Here is a 16,830-nt window from a genome sequence, read left to right as displayed (position 1 = left end):
GGTTATCCGAACCCACATTGCTTCTCGGAGATCTAGGTTAGTTCCTAGGTCACCAGAGTAATTTCAGTCAGTGAAAAGCGCTGGACTGAATGCACTCCCTGCAAGGACATATGACATTTAAATGCAGAGAAAATCTATGTCCCATCTATTATTCAAGATGTTCCCATGAATGTTCCACACTAAGTGACAGCAGATTAAAAACCTTACAAAATGTACCTACAGTCTGTCTTCATTGTAGTGCAATGATTATGGTGTTCAAGGACACTAGCATTTTGAACTGATCCATACTGTCTCTACATTTTAATGGTCAGTGTGCTTCAATCAAATCGCTGAGTAGAACAAAAAGTTTGTATCTCTTAATGCAATAGGAACAAGGGCATTAATGCATTCTGGTCTTGTGTGTTGGACTAAATGCATATGCTTAAAATACCTGTATGGCAAGGGATTGGATGTTCTGTCATCATGCTCTCGGTTCTGTTTTTCAGACAACCATACAGAACCGAGCTCAGAACTGCCCTCAAGGATTTGCAAATGTTAACTAGGATCGTCTACTTAGACATAAAAGCCGAGCCTGCCTGCGATGCTGTTGAGTGCCCAGAAAAGGACTCTTCATGAGCATATGCACGACTATGCGTGTGCATCATTTCTTTTCCCTTTCACTCCCCTCTTTTTTCATTTAAGTGGCTCCAGCCTCATTGAGGCCCGTTGCTTATCTTTCAAGTAATTACGCTCTGTGAAGGATTGAGCCTGACACGCTCCCTATCTTGGCATTTCACTGCAGCCGATTTCAAAGCAGCCGAGTGAAAGGGGGAGAGAGTGGGGAGGATGTGTGCATTGAACTGTTGAGCAGAAAATGGAGTGGACATCATGGATGTGTGCCGGCTTCTGCTGTTGGCTGCTCTCTAATCGTATTGGTTTAAAAGAGGAGTGTGCTGATGTGGGTTTTGTAAACTGACATGCTGGTTGTCAATGCTGAACCACCCACATTTCCCCTTAGGTCTGATGTATGTGTATATATTATTGGTTATTGTGTATTTTAGCTATGTGGTTAATGAAATCTTATGTTTTATAGAGAGTATGTAAAGTGGTCTGGCTGCACTGTTCCTGTAGTCTTGTCAAGTCATTGAGCATAGTGTTTTATCGTGTGTTACACACATGTAGGTCACATGTTGCATTCATGGGGTCTTGGAATATTGGGGAAATCATTTTTCCCAGCGGAAAGGTCCTTGTGAACGCCTCCTCATGTGGGAACAAAATCTGGGAAACTTGGGGAAGATTTTGCTAATAGTTTCTCTGTTGTGAACGTGAACTTGAACTACCGGTAGTTTTTTCACCTGAAAGGATATATATCCTCCTTTCACAAGTGCCTCATGCCATATTTTTGAGCAAATACAGTCGATGACCCCATGTATGGCCATCATCAGCCATTTATAACACTTATAATATGTAGATTCTGGCCATGTTTCATACTTCCATGTGATGTCATTTAGTTGTCTAATCATATTCTCCAAATCCCATCCTTAAATAATTTAGCTTTTCAGCCGCAGGTCCCCTCCCTTGGGTTGAGCCACCACTCAAGCCTGCAACACTCCATCTTTCCATCCATTCTAGACCTGCCTTTCATCCACACTTCAAAGGCACTTATCCACAGTAAGCTCCTCCATATCAGGATTGCACTGTGGCCTACATATTGTGTATACTGATGGCAGTGTGCCGACCCAGTAAAGTACAATCCAAGATATTAGCTGCTCTGGTGCACACTGACTTCTGGTCTGTATTGATCGTGGAAAACTGGAAATATTCTCCTGTTTGTGAAATGTTAAGGTGGTTGTAAGCGCTATTTCAACCATATGGTGTCTTTTTCTGGTCTGTTCAGCACTTTTACAGTATATGCATTTGGCCCAAGTTAATTGGGATTGTACAATGGTTCCCTATGTAAATGCACCAACTGGAAAATGGAATTTAGAAATAATTTATTCTAAGCAGAAAGCCGGGTATTTTAAAATGACTGGAAAAGAGGCAGTAGGTGGGAGAGCTGTCATCTCATAATATTGTTTCATACTAGACACAGCACTAAACATACCAGGGAGAGCATTTACATAGAGGCATGAGGTCTTGCTCAAATGTTATTTGTGTGGAAAGAAATACCCCAAGCTTTCATCAGAGCGGTGGATCGAGAGCTAATTTCACAGGTATTAGCCAGTACAACCTGGCATTTACACCCAGCGACCCGCGACTATATAATAGCTTTGCTCATCTCATCTGTGGATGCCGTCATGTTGTTCGTTGCGTCACACCTCAACCCGCCTCAAAGCCAACGCTGATTGGACGTTCGTTTGGTGAACTGCTCCAAATTCTCTTTAACGAAAAGTTGTCAGACTGATCTGCGAGTGAAACCTTGATAGCTCGCGAGATCAGGATGGTCTCACGAGACTAGCAGAGGCCAGGGCGTAGTGGGAAAACTTGGCATTTAGTACACACACACACACACACACTTGCTGCCGTGCCATCACTGACACCCCTTAGTGCTGTTAGAGCAGTGTTCAGGTTGAGGTTTCAGAAATCGCCTGTGGTTCCTGCGGTTATCTTTTGACATGAGATTAGCACTCATGCACACCCGCCTCCGAGCCTGCTGGGTATTCCCTACATGAAAGCAGTTTGTGTGGTGGTGAACAAAGGGTAGTGGATCCACCTTGATTATTTATCTGCCAGATCTGATGTATTAGCTTTGCCGGACCCACAAATTAGGAAGTCTAATGTGGTGAGAATGCCTGGAAAAATCCTCATAAAATCTGAGCTAACCTTGCTGCCTTAGTCTACAGCATCATTTCTAGTGGTTGGTATGACTATGAATGACCTCTGACCCCAGCTAACTCTTCTTTTCCACGATACATTTTTAATGCTAGCACATCCACTAAGCTCCCTGAAGCTTATCAATGAATTGCAGTCATGCCAGGGGTTACGACTGCAAAACCCAACTCACTGTATTTCATTTATCATACAGAATTATTGCTATTTTTCCTGGTCACAGAGTGTTTCAATCCACCAAGGGTGGCACTGGTCATTGAATTTGCAACATCACAGTTGAATCTTAAAGGGTTTGCTTTCTCTCTGTGTTGCTCACTCAGCCGTGTCAAGATTTAGTCAAGTGAAACAGTCTAGGACTAGATGGCTGTTAGACATGGCAGAAACTGATTACAGTTCCTTTAGATTGTTCTGGAAAGCGTGGTTTAGATGACAGACAAAAATAAGGAGAAAAAAGATGAAAAAGCCTCTCCTCACTTGGCAGACCAGCGCCCTCATTAAGTCAGCGTGTCCTCAGGTTTTGTTGCTTTAATTGGTTCTGCGCGTCTTTATGCCGTGCCTCATCTGGTCTCGGAGTTGGTTGCTGTGCCTGATTGGCCCTGTGCAGCAGAGATGCTCACATCAGCAGGATGTCTATCAGTAGCATCCTATAAGCTTACCTAATATTGTCCTTTATGGTGATAAACAGGTCTCACTTGCCTTGGTGCATCCATAGGCTATGATGTGAAAAGCTATACAGCATATGAAAGACAGGAATGTATTTTTATTTACATATTGCCACTTTACATTATCTAATGAGGATGGTATTTTCCTTTCCCTTTAATTTTGTGTATTTTTTGTATTCAGGAAAAACTGTCATGTCCAGAATTTGTGGTGAGTCACGTGTCAATTCTAAACATGCAGAGAAGGAAAGGTGCACTTCCCACCCACTTGCATACTCCCACCCCAACACATACAGTCACACAAATTTGAAGAGGCAGTTTGTGCAGGAGGGAGGGAGCACAAAATGAATATGTGATGGATCCTGAGTTGGCAAGAGCCAACAAGGAGATGTGTGAGATCTTGCCAATGAAACAAAAACAGTAACAAATCCACCCCAAGCATCCAAAGAAATATTAATGAGAGACATAAACACAAAAGAGAAGGAGTACAGTACATGAAGGCAGAAAACCGTTGGTTGTAATCGCTGAGATTGTATTATATTACATTGGGCTGTTGCCATTTGGCTAAAACAGTAGCATTAATCATGCAGCTGATCATGTAGTTGATGGACAGCGCTGTTTACAGCACACCTACTTAGTCTCAGTCACAAGGGTGATACCCCTGGAGAAACCGCTTCACGGTGCAATCAATACTGGTTGTAGTGGAGCCTCGCCATGCTGTACTTTCCCATTTCTTACTGCAGCCATGCTGATCAGGAGGACAGAAAATCTAGAGCACAAAGAAGGACATTTAGGGGGCAATTGCGTAGGATTGAGCTGTCGGATCTGGGCCAGTCTTAAAGAGCCGTTAAAGTGCTTTAGAGGTGCTACTGGTGCCATGATTGTATTGGCATGTTATTGTTCCATTTTAGGTAGAAGCCCCCCTGGACTCCTTCCACCACCTTTCTTGTTAGATACCTGTCATCTGTGCATCTTGTCAAAAGATCATCTCTGGATTATTGGTGTGTACCTGTCCATCAGTGAGAAATTCTCGGTCGGTGTTCCAGTGAGTGCCTGCCTTTCTGTGTGTCTGACTTTTTGTCTTTCCACCTGCCTGCCTGTCTGCCTTACTTCCAGGTGATAGCAATAATTTTACGGTTAAAATTAATAATAATTTAATTGGTATGTGGCCCTTCTTGGTTTAAAACAAATACACCCTCCCCTCCCCCAGTGGAATGCTAATGTGGTGGTTCAAGGCCTATCAGGTACACAGGACAAAGGATGTTACCTTGATATAATGTATCCATGTGTCATGAAATGTAAATGTATTCATGTTCGGTATCATTGTGATAGTCTCAGTACAAGGATTGTAATGATTTGATTGTGAGAATGTTTGGAACATTCTATAAGTGATATTTCTGATATATAAGATATCTCTCCTCATGCTATTCAGATAGGTGTGAAGTGGGTGTGAGTAGGTGTGTCTGATGCCAACTGGAGAACCAATCATGTGGGCTTGTTTTGGCGCCATTTTCTTCTTTGTTTAAAGCATTTAAAAGTAACTAAACTGCAATGTTTGTCAGATTTTGATTTAGACTTGGACTTAGACTAAGATGTAGAACGGAAGAGAGGAGAAGTTGGCTACAGGCCAACCTAGGCCTTCCAGGCCTGGGCTAGGCCTACATAGATCATAGACCATTTTTTGTACCCTCTCTGCTTGTAACAGAATAAACTTGATTCCTGAGTTTTTCCTGAAGTTTGCCAGTCTAAGATTAATATTAAGTAATTATTTACCACAATTACTTTCACAGGGTACTACACAAGTGGTCTAGCAAAGGATGCTTGCTCTGTCCATATGTAGGATATAATATGAGTAGTGTGGCCACCTTCTCATGAGTCCTCTGGGTGCTTGTCAGATGTCACATCATGCCTATCCAATCACTCTGACGTGACAGTGCCGTTAAGCAGCCAGTGTTGTTTTACATGTCCCCCCACTTGACCTGTCTTGTCCTTTTTCCCTTGTGTGGTGTGGGAGACATTGCTGCAGCCGCATGGCAGGTTGGTGACCACGGGGTTAATGTGTTTTTTATTTACACACCGTAAGGTGTTTAAAGTCACATCTAATCATCTCTCCATCATCATACATACATACATAACAGCAAGCACTGCAGTCAACTCCATGACTGTCATTGTGGTGACTTGCATGTGTATGCCTCTGTGTTTAAACGGGCATTAGGTTCATCTATGAGGGAGGGAGAGAGGAGGTGTTGATTGATGTGCATACGTGGGAGGCAGGTCTTGAGTATATTTAGTAAAATATCCCAGTGCTGCTATAGGTGTACTGAAGATCCTTTCGTGAAATTGCTCAGACACTCAGACATATGGGGCTCTATTTTGACAATTAGAAACGCGGAGCAAAGCTTATTCTTATCATGACGCAAAGCTTATTCCTATCTTACACTCAAATTTTGCGCCATGCACTTCACTTTTATTAAGCTTTGCGCCCAAGGTTGTGGCAGAAGGTGTGGTCTGGCACATGATCCAAAAATCGCTATCTTAAACCCTCTAAAAATCATTACGCCACTGACCAAGAAAAACCTGGTCTATAGCGAAAGGCATATCTAAAGCACAGCTGAAGACCCACTGTCATGAGACGTAAGCAGCCCTTAGCAAGCAGTCCCAAACAACTTCTCTGCAGGATAAATAGCCTTAGGATTTTTATTCAGTCATTTAAACATTATTGAGGTAAGTGTTGCTTTTTTCAGGCTACCTGCTGGGTATTCCCTACATGAAAGCAGTTTGTGTGGTGGTGAACAAAGGGTAGTGGATCCACCTTGATTATTTATTTGTCAGATCTGATGTATTAGCTTTGCCGGACCCACAGATTAGGAAGTCCTTAGCTAACCTTGCTGCCTTAGTCTACAGCATCATTCCTTGTGGTTGGTATGACTATGAATGACCTCTAACCCCAACTAACTCTCTTCTTTTCCACGATACATTTTTAATGCTAGCACATCCAGGCCTGAAGGTCTTATTGATGGTCTGAATTTTAAATAATCATCTGCGCTAATGTTAGCCCAGATACTTGGAAAAGCTTACTGTAGCCTTACTGAACCCATATCTACCTTAACTGACAATACCAATAAAAGTTCCTGTGAGAAGGAAGTGTTAGTTGACTAAGAGAGAAACAACTAAGCATCTACTGTAGAATACAGACCCTCCTGTGCCATACCACTTGGGCTTGCTTAATACACACATAGTTAGAGCCCAGCTGAGAGGAGAGCTGCACTGAAGTCATTACTCTTTCATCACAAGCCCAGTGAACCTGTGATCACAACCACACCAGCAGCCCGCCAGTGAGCGCTGTGCAAAGGAGCGAGACGCCATGCTTACATGGCACAGAGAATGTCTTGGCGGTGACACCCGCATTGCCATAAATCATCCCTAGTGCAGGTACCTTGGGGATCACGCATGTCCTGCCACCCCCACCCCGGCCGTTCTAAGTCCCAGATTTAGCATAGATGCATTTTGACGGTTGTGTTTATCATCTGCGACGCAAACTACATGGAATGTGAGCACAGAGCTGTGTCGATGTGATGTGTGAGAGAAACCAAGAGAGTCTGACAAGGTGACCTGGGAAAGAATGTTCTTGATTTTGAAAAAAAGAAAAAGAAGAATGATGATGATCACAATCGACTAATGAGTTTTCCAGGCTCTTAGCTCTTGGGCTATTGATTCTTGTCTCCGAGTAACATGCTGTCAGGGATGCTCTCAAGCAGAAGCCTATCAGCACCGGATTTGGTGTTAACACCCTCCAAAAGCCCTATGTGCTGCCTTAAGATAGCTCACAGCAAGTCTTCAGGTATAGAGACAGAAATGGACAAATGGAACCAGTTGGAAGGTATAGGACAGCAAAGGAACTTAAGCATACAATTATCACATGCTTCGTATGTGTCCCCAAAATGTACCATAAGAAAATGCTCTGGCTATTAGTATTTTATCTTCACTCAACATTCTCCAGCTAAGGTTTTTCCCCCTTGGGTTCTGTCATGAGCAACCCTCGAGTCTACAGGCAAATGAGGTAATTTGTTGCCATCACGATAAATTGAAGAGATTTGTAAGAAGACCACAGACAGCAGAGATAAAAATAACGATGGGGTGGTGTCCTCATAGAGAGAGGGACAGAATGAGAGAAACAATGCAAAAACAAAAATAACAAACAACCATAGCCTTTTCAGTTTGTCCTGGCTGAGGGGGCTTCTCTTTTGCCCATCTGATTTTATCCTCTGAAATAAGCCTCAGGATCGCTCATCAGCACAGCTACACCAGCCTTGTTTAATGAAGGAGTGAAGAACAACCAGCACACACTTCCTGACCAACAAGAGACTGCACCCCCGTCACTGTCAGAGAGGGCCGCGTTGGATTTCAGTGCTCATGCTGCTCTTAATTAGGAGATGTCCAGTCAATGGGATCTGGAGCCAGTTGTCTGCTGCCTGTCCAAACAAATACAGAGCGGGGGAAAAAAAATCTTAACTCAAATATCCAACTCTCTTCCCATCTGTTCGCTGTATGTGCTTTTCTTTTTTTGTGTGTGTGTGTTTTTTTAGGGTGTCAGACGGGTTGTTTACCCTGGTGAAGTTCCCCTGGAGTTATGGTATGGCCAAGTTAAAAGTTTGACACTAAGAGAAAACAGAGTAGCCCTGAAACATTTCTATATTTATGAAAAACTTCAACACTGCAGGGTGTTGATCTATGGGTGTGCTGTAAACTCACATCTCTTCATGAAATCATAATTTTGATTTGGTTCTCTGTCAGCTTAGCAGCAAAATAATATTGGAAGGCTAAAGCAGTCCATCGGCCTTCCATCCCATATGTTTATATGTTTTCAAAAGGACAAAATATACATTTTTGTACTGATTTTTAAGAAATCGAAATACTAGCACTACCATGTATTTACGCTTATTCCTTCTATGTCCTAGGACCTACTAACTCTTAAATAATCCTGTCTCACTTTGTTATCTGATTTAGGAACTCATTCAATTATAACTTACAATGTACAATACATATTGCAATGTGAAACATTAGAATGTTACTCAAAATTGTATCACAATACAAAATGTTAAATTGCTTGTGTTAATAATTGTCTAGGCCTAGGCCTCATTGAATTTCCACAGCCTTATTCATATCAGCTTGTGGCAGATCACACCTTACTGTTCATTCCACATGCCACTTATTCGATTATTTTATTGAGAGTAAGATCGTTGGTATGTACCAGTCTGGGTTTCATGCAATGCATATTAAGATGCATGCACTCTTGAGAGTTACAAGCAATCTGCTACTCATGGCTGACTAAAGCAAAGGCTGTTCAATTTTAGTCCTCTTAGACCTAACTACCTTGGATGCAGCAGACCACAAACAAGTGTTGCTTGAGAGGTTGGAGCACTGCTCTGGGGTAAGGGAAAAAACACTTGAGTGGTTTCCCTCTTATTTATCCGATAGGACTATTGTGGTCAGTGCTGATGGTGTCCTCTTGAATTTTGACCCCTCTCGTTAAGAGTTTCCCAGGGTTCCATTTAAGGTCCCCGCCTGCTCCCACTCTATCTATTGGGCCTTGGACAGATTAGACTAGAGGGTATTAAGTTATAAATGAGCAAACTCACCTTAACGAAAACAAGACAATTGTTTAAAAGTAATTGTTTTATTCCCCTACCACTAGTGCAGACAATTTTAGGACAGATCCTTTTATTGTTTTTGACCCCATGTAGTGCTTTGACTTGGTTAAATATTTTATGGTTGTATTTAATTCTCTATGTTACCAATTCTATCATTTATACATTTCATTGTTTGTTTTTTTACTCATACATCACTTTTAATTTTCTTCTCCTTTTACTTTGACCTGTGTTTTATCTAACAACTTAATAACTTTCTTCTCATATACACATTTTTAATGTACTATTCCGTCAACCTGCCCAGGGACTACAGGTGGAAAATAGCAATCTGCTAAAACCTGGCACAATGCATATTCTCTTGTTGTACAAGGGTAATGTCTTATTGTGCGCTGTCCCTGTCTTGAACTAAACAAATTACAAATCACATTGTCTTTCAAATTATTTATTTGTGTTTTATTTTTATTTCTTGTCATTCTTACCTAAATTTGGTGTCAAGAATTCTCGACTGTAGAGCACATGCATGATTTGACCAGCAGCAGGTCCGCCAGCTTTAGTGCCTGGAAGTGAAATAGTGAGTTCTGCTGCAAGTGTTCATACTCTAAATCCCCAGCTGGGAAACTTGCTGCTCTGTGGTGGACTGAGTGAGATTACTCATAATATTACAGTATAAAGTAAAGAGAATTGCAGGTCTCTCGTGAGGGGACAGTAAAGCTCTTGGCAGTGCTCTCACCCGGTCGTCTCACTCCATATCGCTTGAAAAGCTGGGACAGACCCGAGGTCAGAAGGAGGTCAGAGGGAAAGGATGCAATTATGCAGGCTCTGAGATTGTCCTGGCAGCTGACAGAGCTGGAGCATCCCGGCGCGGCAGCAGCGGCGGCAGCCACGGTGCCTCAGTGAAAACAGGCATCTCTCGGGCCGGCCGCTCTCCTGTCGCAGCACAGCACTCATGCTCGGGCGCCTAAACGTCCCTCGAGGTCGCCATGGGGCCCTGAGATTGGCCCAAACAAATGGAAGAAGACACTTTAACCCCATGTCCTCCATCAGGCCCCGGTCCTCTAATGGCATGACGGTTAAGGGGAAACGAGGGGGGTGGGGGCATGTCATGCCACTGTCATCCCACCACCTGTTATGACAGATAGGGCTGAGCTACACCAGGCGCGTAACTGAAGCGTTCCGTTCGCGTTGCGTCTGCTGCAACAATTAGCTTCCATTATAATCAATGGAAGTAGCTACACCAGACGTGACAGTGGGGCGTACGTTCGAAAAAAATAGACAATTCATGTAAAATGGATTTTACGCGTCGCGAACAGAACGCTTCAGTTACGCGCCTGGTGTAGCTCATACCTTACTCTCTCATTCTGCTCAGTAAATGAGTGGTCCATTTGACCATTTGTGAAAGGCCTCGTGTTCAAATGGAACTCCAGGTCATTTTCTGAAGCTCTCTATTTGCTCCAGGTTTTTTTTTATTCATGAGGTTCCTGAGCCATGACACATTTCCCTGGTTCTTTCTTTGCCACCGGCTCCATCTGTCTGTCTCTGTAGAGAAGGAAGAAAAAGAAAATGTCCCCTGGAGGATGAACTTTGTCGGAGAGGGAGACAGAAAAAGAGAGAGGACACCAGCATGCCTGTTGGCTCCCTGTAGCCATTCCTCCTTCCTCTAACAGTTTGAAGATGTATGGTGACCCTATCAGTTCCCTTCACCAGCTGTGAGAGAGAGCTGTTCCTCGAGACTCGGTAATCTTTTATTACGCCTTTTCCACAGCTGCCCTCTCCATAATTAGTTAGCAGTAGTTAAGATTAGCATATGAACATCGATTTCTGGTCCCTCAAGGATAAGAAGTGAATAAGAGAGAGAAGTACATTTCACAAACATTGTGAGAGTACCTTGGGCTACAGAATGAACCAGGCATGAATGTAAATTCATCGGTTTAGGAGGGAATGTAATTCATCAGTGTGGGAGAGTTGTGCAGAATGCACAGCAGACAAGGCTGCTAATTTAGATGGACAAACTTTCCAGCGGAGCTTTCCAGCTCTCATTTGCTGCTCATTTGTTAAGCCGGTTGTTTGTCACTTGGCAAGTATTGGATAAAGTTTCAAGGAACTGATACTGCAGACTCTCATTCTGTCAGCTTTTAAAATATCACTTTTTCATATACCTTGAACTTTGACGAGAGTCCTCAGGTGAAGGGGCGAAAGCAAAGCACTCAAATGGTTTTAAAAGCAGGTGCACTTTGTTTTTCACCTTCTTGAACAATAATTGCTGATGGCTAAACAACTATGCTTCACTGGAGGAGTTAATACAAACAAACAAGCACAAGCACACACACACACACGCACTCACACAAAATTAACCTCGCTTGCCTATCCCCTGGCCAGCTCAGCCCACCAGGCCTGTCTGAGATGGTCATCCCTGGGGAGCGATTAGCTAATTATGCCCATATTAAAACCAAGCCTCAGCAGAATAATTCGTTTTCAATCCTAATGTTAGAAAGTCATTGGATATTCGCAATGTGATACAGTGATTCTTTTTATTAGGGTCATTGACTGCTCACAGAGCTAATTGATAGGAATATTTGAGTGGTGAATATTCTTGTACTGGAATACAAATGCTCTGATTTCAACAGAATGTATTGGAAGCATGGCTCTGTGACTTTCAAGCTCTGGTGAGTTCTTTTTCTCTCCAGAAAGCAGCTGAGAAAACATCATAATGGCCTCTCCTCATATGACACGAGGGGAGAGATGCTGGTGGTGACAGTAGTGACTGCTTTTGCACTCCTTCCAGAGTTACAGTGGGCTCGCTCTACACTGCAACATAAAAAGGGACCCGACAACAAAGTTAGCATTTTAAACTAAAGCAAAATTTAGTGCCATCTATAAATGTCAGTGTTTTCCAGATCGGGCATAGTTAAGTGTTATGGAGATGATTCATAAAGAGACAGCTCATTAGCTCACTATCTAGGATATACAGGAGCTGAGACATTTATTAAAAAAAAAAAATAAACATTTGGACTCGCTCTCAGCAGAATTTCACACATTATATGTGTCACATCACAACATGAAGCTACCCAGCCAGTCTAAGGAAAGCATTTGCAGTGGCACTTGCTTACCATGCAGTCCAGCCTAGTCTGACTCATATACAGCCCAGTCCTTTATGCCTCCTCTGCATTCGATCTGTTTCATATGGAAACCCCTCCTGAGGCTCCAATCTTCCCCTCCGCTGAGCTGCACAGTGCCAGGGACTCAGTGGCAGTGGAGGGAGGACGGTCTCCCCATAGGACTCCCTGGGCATGGAGACAGACAGACAAGCAGGCAGTGGTGACTGCTTTACAAACGCAACTGCAGAGGAAGAAACTTCAGAAACGTTCCAGTGAATAATGTATCAGAGCGAGAGAGAGAGAGTCTCTTAGTAGGGAAATCAAAAACACCTCACCGCTTTTAAGTTTTTTAAAAGAGAATCATCACCTAGTACCGATGACCACAGTGATGGGATTTATGACCTTGTCTGACTCTGAAATCTGTTGCAGTGGCACAGGGTCTGGAGAAGGGATTGATTGACATTGTCATTTTCTAGCACATTAGTTGCTAGTAATTGCACTCTTAGAATTGAATTATGGCATTTCAAAATTCTTGCAGCTGCCTAAAGTTATAGTCCCAGAGTCATTGTGCACAGACTGTTAAATTAGAACGTTTCAGAGTAGATCTGAATCTGTGATAGTTCATCTGTCCTTTGTTTCCAAGAATAACATAACGCTGCCAGCTAATTCCCATGTGTTAAGAAACAAGAGAGCAGTTTTGCCATCCCACATTTCTTGAGAAAGCTGGAACAGCTCCTGTTCGATGCCGACTCCTTAGACAAAAATCTAAGATAAAACCTCATCGTTATTGTAAAACATCTTCTGTCTGCTTCACTTGTATTCTATTTTTTTTTTCAGCATTATTGATCATCTGTTCCCTACGCTTTTGTTCTTTGGTGTTCTATTTTTGCATTCTATATCAGCAGCTTTATTATTCTACCGATGAGAGACTGCCGCTGTGCAGGTGGCCTGCTGAGCTTGAGCAAACAATGCAAGCGTGTGACAAAAACACCACCAGCTCTCCCGGCCCATGTCGTCAAACAAACTGGCACTGGAGTATGTTGAAAACAAGAGGCCACATCACATCAGTGACACAGGATGAATGAAGAGGCTGTTTCTTCCTGCAGCTCTGCATGCACAGGAGGGCAGCGGCGATGAAATACACTGGTGAGCAGACCACCTTTCATGTCCCTCTCCTCCCCATCACATGGAGCACTCTCTGGGGCTAGAGGCTGTGTGTGTGTGTGTGTGGGGGGGGGGGGGGAGGGTGGGATAGATGGGGGGTTGAAGGGGAGGTAATTCACAACAAACACTGGACATGCATTTCAGAAAAGAGCAGCAGGTGCTGAAAAAGACCACAGGTGTCCATTGTTTCATTTGTCTCCTGGTTTCATATGAAGTCATATAAAATGTAATTCCTTTGTCTCGATCCCCTGTAGCCCGAGGGATGATGAGTTGAGAGTTGGGTTGTGGTATGGGAGAGTTGCGTTATGGCTCAGAGTCAACTGGGAGGAGTTAATGATGCAAGGTCAATATGGGCTCAGCACTTTGATTAAAAGTTGTGCAGTAACAACAGCAGTTGGTGAAGAGAAGCCATGTCAAGCTGACCACTCTTTATGCTTATCTGTAATAAATAAAAGTATATGAACCAATAGATTAATCCTTTTAAAATCTAAATTGTTACACAAAACATTTATGTGAAATCTTTGCATAATGGATTACCTGAAGTGGGTTGGCAAGATGTTGCACCGCACATCCAGAGTGTTGAGGGCAGGTGAAAGACCTGAGCTCCAGGTCAACACAATGTTTACCACTAAACCCAAAGGGACCAATGACAGCTGCACAAGTGCAAGGCCAGGGATAAGACAAATAGTTGAATCATACGGCAGCAAGAGCAGACATTATTTGGCACACAAGACCGTTATATTGGTAGAGAAATTACTTCCGCCCTCGAGGTCACAGTGTTTTCTTTCTCCAAGACGTCACAATTAGAAAGAGAAACATATGTGACCTGATCTGGCAAAATGAGTCGCAGTGACCCAAAATTCAAAATTGAGATTATCGTATCAGTGGACAGAGGACACCATGAGCTTTTTAGACCGACATCCTGGTCAAAGTCATATCTTGAATTGTTGTCAAGATACAGAATTTTGAATTATGGTCTCCCGCCATCTTTTTCCAATTGAAAAACTGAGAAAATGATATGATTGAAGTTACAGGTTACAGGCAGGTAAATGTAGGATTTGCCCATTTGAAAAATATTTTTGTAACTTTATATTCTTGTCTTTACTATGAAACTAATGCCTACATAATTTGAATGCCTCTTATTTCATACAACACCAAAAAACAAAAATGTATGTTCTTGTGACTCATTTTGTCAGATTGAGTCACATATACTACACATAAAGAAATATCAAATGAATGTCATAGCAATGTAATTTTCCTCCACGCATCAGAATATATTCTCTGAGCTATTGGATATACGAGACATATTGGTGGGGGGCCATATGCTACCTTTCAAACCCAGTCTTCCTGTCATCTCCTCAATGCTGGAGCATTAAGATGCATGTTCATATATTTTTTTACGGAGTACAACTGAACGTAAATGTGTCTTTCTGTGTTAATGATAAGAATGCCAGGCTGTCTTATTCCTGTCACACATAGAGGAATTAAGTGTGTAGACGAAGGGGCATCTGAAAGAGCTGTGATGGCGGGTTTCACTTCATGTTTTATTAATAGCTTTTCCTCTTACTCTCTGTCCACCTATTTGAATGTTTTAGTTGCCGTAGCATATGAGTAGCTGTCCTCGATATCCTGAATGCAAGGGCCGATACAATTCCCCTCTCAGTCGGTCATTAGGTCTATGTCATTTTTCAAGCATTGCTGTCTAAAATATATGTGACCTTTTCACCACGAGTGCATTTTCTTTTCCTTACCAATCATCATTTACGGTTATTTTGTGCCCATATCATTTGTTCACTCTGCTAAACATGCATTTTATGTATGGACAAAAATGCATTGCTGGAAAACAAACAATTCTCGTGGAGAAACTTCAAAGTGTGCCTCAGAAGCACCAGCAGCTTTAGGAAAACAGGCAACTGTTCATCTTTTCCTGCATGGGCACTCTACTGATTTGAGAGCTTGATGGAGTAGAATAGGTCATGCTATTGATGGGGTTTTTTCCATTTCAGCAGATCTTTTTGCTCTTGCAATTATTGATTTCAGGGCATTATTCTTTGAGGTGCTGCAGCACATATGCTATGCAAACCCCCACACCAATCTCAGTCAGAGATTCTCTGTGTTCGTGCATGACTTCATGTGAAAAGCTGTCAGAGAACTAACAATATGTTTGACACTGTTGGGATAGAGGCCCTATTGATTTGTTTGAAGAGCATATCTCTGGTGTGGTATGGGGAGATAATGTTGTAATGACCTCAGACAACTTCAGAAAAGATGCTGCAACATTGCTCTGACAGATCATGTCATTAATGGCATAACTTTCCCAGCAAGCAATTTTCTTTTTGCACATAGAGTATTCAGCATCTTCTCTGTATTCTCTTTTCCCTGAAAGTGGTCTGCAATCCACAACAGATTTATCTAGAGTCCTCATCAGATTCTGCCCCTGGTGGGATGCCATTGTGTCAAGATATAAGATTCTGATGGTCAGTCATGTAGCTCAGTGGGATAAGCCTGAGTCGTCATTTCACACACTACACAACATCACTGCACAGCCTACTGAAATGAAACTGCTAGCCTATATCCCAGGAGATCCTGGAAAAATCGGATTTTCCATTTGGGCAATAATAATTACGTGATGATGAGATAAAGGCTACATTCTACAACCCTCACGGCACATAACTGAGTTTACACAAAAAAAAAGCTCACAAAATAGAATATTTTCAGGATTGCAGTCTCCTATACAGAGAGATGGTATTTGCATGATCCTATAGGATATTTATATCAGTATTTTTAATGTTTCTGACATAGTCTGCAATACATTGTATTTCCTTATGTTTTCCAAAATGGAAATATATAATATTTTCAGGATTGCAGTCTCCTATACAGAGAGATGGTATTTGCATAATCCTATAGGATATTTATATCAGTATTTTTAATGTTTCTGACATACATTGTATTTCCTTATGTTTCCCAAAATGGAAATATGTTGAACCCACATGGACATATGTGACCCTGAAATGCCACTTTGTATATTTTCCAGCAAGTCATATCAATTCCTCCACAAACATTATCTTATGTTCACACATAATCCCTTCATTGTGATAGCAGCATTTTGATGTGTGTGCATGTGTGTGTGTTTCAGTGTTGTGACTACTAATCTTCTTTAGCGTTCCTGAAATGACATTTAACAAAATGTAAAATGTCACAAAAAGAGAGACATATTTCATAATCCTCTCTGATTTTGGATGAATCTGCCTCAGCTGAGATAACTCACGTTTTAATATAAATTTAATTTATTTATGTTTTAGCTGGCTAATTTTATGTTCTTGTACAGATAATTCTTTGTTTTACTGCAGAGAATTCCACCATTGCTACAGTTTAGAGGATTATAGTGGAGCATCAGCTTCTATTTTAATCTTCTATTTCTACACAAAGTGCACAACTATTATTTACTTTATATTT

This window comes from Alosa pseudoharengus, unplaced genomic scaffold (genome assembly GCF_046254945.1).
Source record: "Alosa pseudoharengus isolate Yale_2024_CS ecotype anadromous, Long Island Sound unplaced genomic scaffold, YU_APseudo_1.1 YU_APseudo_1.1_scf_22, whole genome shotgun sequence".
Taxonomy (NCBI): Eukaryota; Metazoa; Chordata; class Actinopteri; order Clupeiformes; family Clupeidae; genus Alosa; species Alosa pseudoharengus.
The sequence above is the reverse complement of the archived record's forward strand: the minus strand, read 5'-3'. Positions refer to the sequence as shown.